The sequence below is a fragment of the Cynocephalus volans genome, chromosome 1, assembly GCF_027409185.1.
Source record: "Cynocephalus volans isolate mCynVol1 chromosome 1, mCynVol1.pri, whole genome shotgun sequence".
NCBI lineage: Eukaryota > Metazoa > Chordata > Mammalia > Dermoptera > Cynocephalidae > Cynocephalus > Cynocephalus volans.
Window position 1 is genome coordinate 110,670,571 of NC_084460.1, and position 6,088 is coordinate 110,676,658.

Genomic DNA, 6,088 nt, shown 5'->3' on the forward strand with positions numbered 1-6,088 from the left:
GAGACTCAAACTCATCGATGGAGTTGCAGTACCTTAAACAGATTTAACATGTGGAAAGAGATATTTCACCACAAAATTGGTTAAGGTATGCAAAATCTTGAATAAGGAAAGAATGAAAAGGTCAAAAACCTAGAACTTGTTTCTGCAGAATTCAGAGATAACGGGCTGTTAAAGAGTTACAAAAGGGGCAAGAAAACTCAAAACTTACAGAACACACCACTGCAGCTGATGCAATAATGAGGCAGAATGCCCAAGGCTGGCCAAAGCCCTAATGGTCAGTATACATGGCACCAGGCATCTGTCTAATAGACATCTCCCCCTGCAGGACCCAGGGAGGGACCTTGAACTCGAAGTTTCAAACTTGGCTCATCACTTCTCTCCAAATCATTCCCGCTCTCATTTCTTATATCTTTTAATGGTATTACCATCTGCCAGTTTCCTAAGTCTGAAATTTTACCTTTCATGTTTCCTTTTATACCGATTCAATGGCCACCACATCCTAATTATTCTGCTTTTTCTGTTTCGGCAATCCATCTCTTCTCCTCTCCAGCCAATTATTTAATTTAAATTTTCTTATCTGGGCTATTGCTGTAGTGTTCTAACTGATCATTCTGCCCCTCAGTTTATACCATTCCGCAATCTTCTGCCAAAGTCGATTTCTAAAACACAGATGTGACCATGCTGCTCCACCGTGCCTGCAGGGAGTACCTGCTCTTGGGATGGCTGATGAGTTCCTTTCTGATCTGGTGCTGATCAGCTTGTCAGCCTCATCTCAATGCCAGCCACGTGGCCACCTGCCATCTGAGAGCATGCCGTGCCCATCCACGCCTTGGCCCCATTGCACAAGCCATGTTTGCTCCTCACCTGCTGATGTCGTACTTACCCTCCACCGTCCAGCTCAAAGCTTCCCAGGTGAGGGAAAATCCATCCCTCCACTCCTCCAGATTCCACAGCTCCTCGTACATGCCTCTATTACAGTGGGTATCACACTGCACTGCTTTAGGCACAGCCTTCAAAGTTAAATGCACTTGGGTTTAAATCCCAAGTTTTCCACTTACTGGCTATAAAAACTTAGGCAATTTGTTTCTCTGAACCTCAGTTTCCTCATGTGTAAAATGGGGATTATAATAATTTATAGGGCTCCCGTGAACATTAGGAATGATATATATAAAGGACTTACTATAGAGTGTGGTATAGCATAGATTGTAAACAAATGAATAAACAAATAAATGAATGAATGAAAGTGGGACCAAAGTCTTAGCCTGAAAAGGCAATGATGGGAAACCATCCCAGCATCTTCGGATTAACAGGTTGTCTTTGCTAATTGGGAAGTTGTTTCCCTCCAGTACGTCCCGCCTTTGTATTCAGATGCATATATGTGTATATATGTGTACATATAAATTTTTGAGCATGTAAACACAGCAAGATAACTACATACACAGATTATCTAGCTATCTCATGTAATATTTTACATGAAAGGGAAATAGGTAAGTACCAAAAGGTCTAGAAGGATATACACCAAGGTATTATCAGTGGTTGTCTCTGAAATCGGAATATGAGTGTTTTTATTTTTTGTGTATATAAAATGTTGACGTTTGTCTAGAAGGACCATGTACTGTTTTTTAATCAAAAGAAAATGAAGTTATTTAAATTTTTTCCAAGGGCCTTATAATAGCCACATGTGAGATGCTATTAAGAAAACAAAATGTTTAATCCAATAGCCAATGTCAATATTTTTTTTAAACCAGTCTGTGGAAGGAGGGCCTCAGAGGTAGAGAAAAGAGAAGGCATAGGTCCAAGTTATCCAGTGAATTAATAGTAGGAAAGCTGATTCCAGAAACTAACTGACAGGGCCCAGTCACCTCCATTTTCAAATGAAGAAATATACTGATGTTAGCAGAGCTGGGAGTCAAGTTCATCCCTGCCGAGGAGGGGAGAGCACTGGTCCTGCACAGAACAGGGAAATTCACCTTCATGCTTTGCATTTATCCTACCTGTCTTAGGGAAGTCACATCTCCTCATCCGCTAAGTGGTAATAATAATAATGACTCCCCACAGGGCTGCTATCAGAGTAAAGGAAGATGGAAAGTACTTTGTTAATTGTCCAGCCCTAGGCAAACATTAGCTATGATTACTCCATCATACTGCTTCCCGAAAAGCAGGCGTTAGGAATAGTTTGGCTTCCAGACTAGACTTCCCTGCAATAGCGACACCCAGATTATGCAAGGCTGAAAGGTCAACTTTCTCCATGTCCGCTTTTTCCAGACGACATCAAGGAGACTCGGAGCCTCCTAAGGCAGCTCTGTCAAGGGCTGGTGATGGATGGCCCCACCTAGCCTGGGCCCCCCGTGCCTCGTGTGGCAGGCAACTGGTCAGCGTGGGAGCAAAGCCTGGGAAGCTTTTTGCTCTATTTTGCAACTCAAAACAGTTTCAAATATACGAAACATGTCCTTTCACATAACGGGTTTGAGCATATGCTTGCTTGCTTTAGGGCCTGTGAATCAAAGAATATAAATGGCAGCTTTCATTCCTCATCACACTCTCTGAATGTTTTTGGCTTCTTACACACCAGGCACCGGCTGTACAATTCCTAACACCAGTTATCTATCCTCTGCTAATTAAAAAGTTTAGCTACATTTGCTTGAAATGTCAAAAGTAATACATAGTGCTGGGATTTCATAGGCTCCACTGTAGGAGCAGGCTATCAGGAATGCATAAAAACGCCTGCATACATCTATAATTGTGGAACGAATAGCGCTTTCTAGCCTCTCCATTCACTAACCTCATTTCAACCTACACAACACCAAGACTTTGTTTGTGAGTTAAAGAATTGGAAAGGACTGTATAGACCCTTACACAGCACTCTTACTTGACATATGATGAAAAGGATACCCGAAGAGATGGCACAATATGCCCAATCCCATATGGTGAGTTAACTTCAACAGAAGAAAGGAATAACAAAAGCTCACAGAAGAAGCTGGGTCCATGCCCATATCATGCCCAGGCATCTGGCCAAAGCAATTAATCCTGTGAAAAATCATTTAAAAGCCATGGCGTTATGTGGAAATTTAAAAAATTCTAATGCCAGAGCCCCTTCACAACAGATTCTAGTTTAATTGGTCTGGGGGGAAGCCTGGGCACTAGCTTTTTAAAAAACACCACAGGTCATTCTAAAGGGCAGTTAGGATTGAGAACCACTGGTGTAGAATAATACACTTGGTTGAGAATCTAGTGGTATATAGCAGAAAAAATCCTGGACTTAGAACCCGAAGACTCAAGTTTGAATCTGGATCTTTTCAAGACCATCAGTGTGGCTTTGGGTAAGTTGCTTAACCTGCTTTTATCCTCATCTATCCATAAATCCTTACCTCATCCAAAATACGAAAACCAGATGCAACAGTGCCCATGAAAGTGCTTTGCAAACTCTGAAGTGCTGCATCTGTGTAAGGCAAGACCCTGTAGAGACTCTTCTAGTGGAGCAGTTTTCTAGTAGTTACTTTGTTATTCAACAACCAAATCCAATTCAACCAATATTTATTGAGTGCCTTCTAGGAAGCAGACATTATGCTAGGTTCTAGGCATACAAAGATGGAGACGTAGACTAAGAAAATTAAGGAGCACTCAGACTTGTAAAGGGAAGTGCACTTTTAAATGAAGAGATACTATGAAGGAAATAAGAGTTGCAGCTCAAGGACAGAGATAGAATAAAGGAGAAAATGCTTGCTCTGGAGGATGGTGGTGAGGGAAGAGAAAGTGATTTCAAGCCAGCTTAAACAATCAAGTCTTCTAGGTGGTAAATAAAGGAGAGGGTTTTCCCAGCTGAGGGATAAGCATAGGCAACAATACAGAACTGTTTCTCAGCCCTGTAGTTTGGTATGGCAGGAGCATTAAGTAGTAGGGTGGGATTCAGATTGTTGACAGGTAAGTCAGATTATCATTCCATGTCTATAGGCAGAAATTCCACTTTTTTTTTTTTTTTTTTAGGAGAAAGGAAAATAAAGCTTAGTGGCAGGTTTAAAATTACCATGGACTTTAAAAGAACAAAATGATTGAATTACCTTTAAGAACTTGATTATCTTCCTGAACCACAGGTAATCGGAGTTCAGGGAGTTAACATAGTCTGAAGCCCCCTCATTGGCCCCAGACCCAGAAAAGTTGCTAGGTAACTTTGCAGAAGAGAAACAAATAGAAATACTTTCCCAATTGAAAAGAAAATTAATGGGAGAAGAGGTGCTTAGGGACTTAACACATCTGCAGAGTATTTTTCATTTTGCTTTTTAACATCATTAACACTTTTAAGTGAAAAAAAATAATTAAGTTGCTTGGGTTTTCAGGCTTGCAGAAGAAAACTTGTAAGGAATGTCTACTAAGGAGCATCAAATAAGATGAGACACAAGAAAGGTTGAAGAGCTTAATACCAATTAGAACTTAAAGTCCTAGGTTTCAGAACTTCAAAAGCTCCTCTTTAAGAAAAAATTTGGGGTATCTCTTTAAGAGCCATTTGGTACATACAATTCATAGCCTGATTCATGCCACCAGCTGCCTCTAATTTCAGTGAGAAATGCAGAAATTTATAAGAAACTGTAAAATGGGGACAGGTTTCTAGTTTTCTAAATTGAGGTTTAACTGGCAAACTTCAGAAGGTTTAAGAAACCACAGAGCTAAGCTGTGGGCAGCTGGTTTCTTTTCCGGTCAGAACAAATAAAAACACAAACACATAACCAACTCACAAAGTGTTGGAAGAGATACTCTTTCAATACCCTTTGCAGAGGTAGAAAGTGAAAAATCAGCCTTATGGGCAACAAGAGAGAGTCACATCGCCAGCAGCCAGCACCCTGCACTGGCAGAGGGAGAAATCTGAGCGTCAGCAGCGAGGGGAGCAGGATTTGCACAGTCTCCCATTTCAAGTTGCATGTCTCCCGAGTCCCAGGGAGGGCGCCCAGCCCGCCCATGGATCCCTTTGCAGAGCCCCAAGAATTGACGAGAAACCCCTCACCACCACCCACAGGACATTCAGGTGCGTCTGCCCAGAGACAAGGTCAGACTCTCCCAGCTACTTGACACCTGGTCCCCGGAAGGGCACCGTGTCCTCTCCTGCCCTGGCACTCACCTCATTTTCTTGCCTTGGGTGCTCCTGGCCACCCTGCCTTGGTCCCCCCGGCTCCACTCGTCTGTGAGCTCGTCCCTGGTGTGGTGTCAGCGATGCCTTATCTTTGTTCTGAGGTCCCTGTGTGTCTCTGGAATTGGCTGGCATTCTCCATTCAGGTCACGCCTTCCTCTGCCTGCAACAGATCCCCTCTCCCCCTCTCTCCCTCTGGCTTTTCCTCTCTCCTCTCTCTCTGCTCTGACTGGCTCTTGCACACACTCAGAGGAACCTGACAGAGCAGAGTCTGTCTCCTTCCTTAAAAGATCTCCTCCTCCAGTGCCCTCCCTTATCCCATGTGGCTGACTCCAGCCCTCGAGAGAAAATAACTGAGTGGCTCAAATAGGTATTTGTATCTGTGTGTGTGTGTGCACGTGTGTGTGTGTGTGTGTGTGTGTGTGCACGCAGAGAGAAAGTGGAGGGAACAAAGTCTAATTTCTTTTTAGTCTCCCTTGCCTGATGGCTATAATTTTCTGCTCTTCTTCAGGACACCAGCAAAAGAACACCAAATAAACAGAAACAACCAACTAAGAAGGCAATTCTAGCATCTAAACTAGGAGGAAAAAAAGATCCAAATCCTAAAGCCTCAAAGCCTCAGTCTGTCTGCAGACAACTACAGGTTTTCCTGTAACAGAGCCGCTGGTCTGGAATGTGACAGAGTGCCAATCCTACAGTTGGCTGGTGGTTCTTTCCCACTGAAAAGCAATATCATGGCACTTTTTTCCAACTCACGGTGTGCAAGGTCTAGTCCAGCCTAGAAAGGGCCCATCACAGCCAGAAAGCCTGGCTCCCCAGGGGTGTAGAAGGACCCAGGTCTGTGTATACATCTATACCCATGGTTTGTGAAGAAAGGCAACACTGGACCTGAACCGAGATGAATAATACGAAAATCACCCCCTCCACAACCCACACTGAATAGGGAGAGACATGGCTGGGTATACAAGA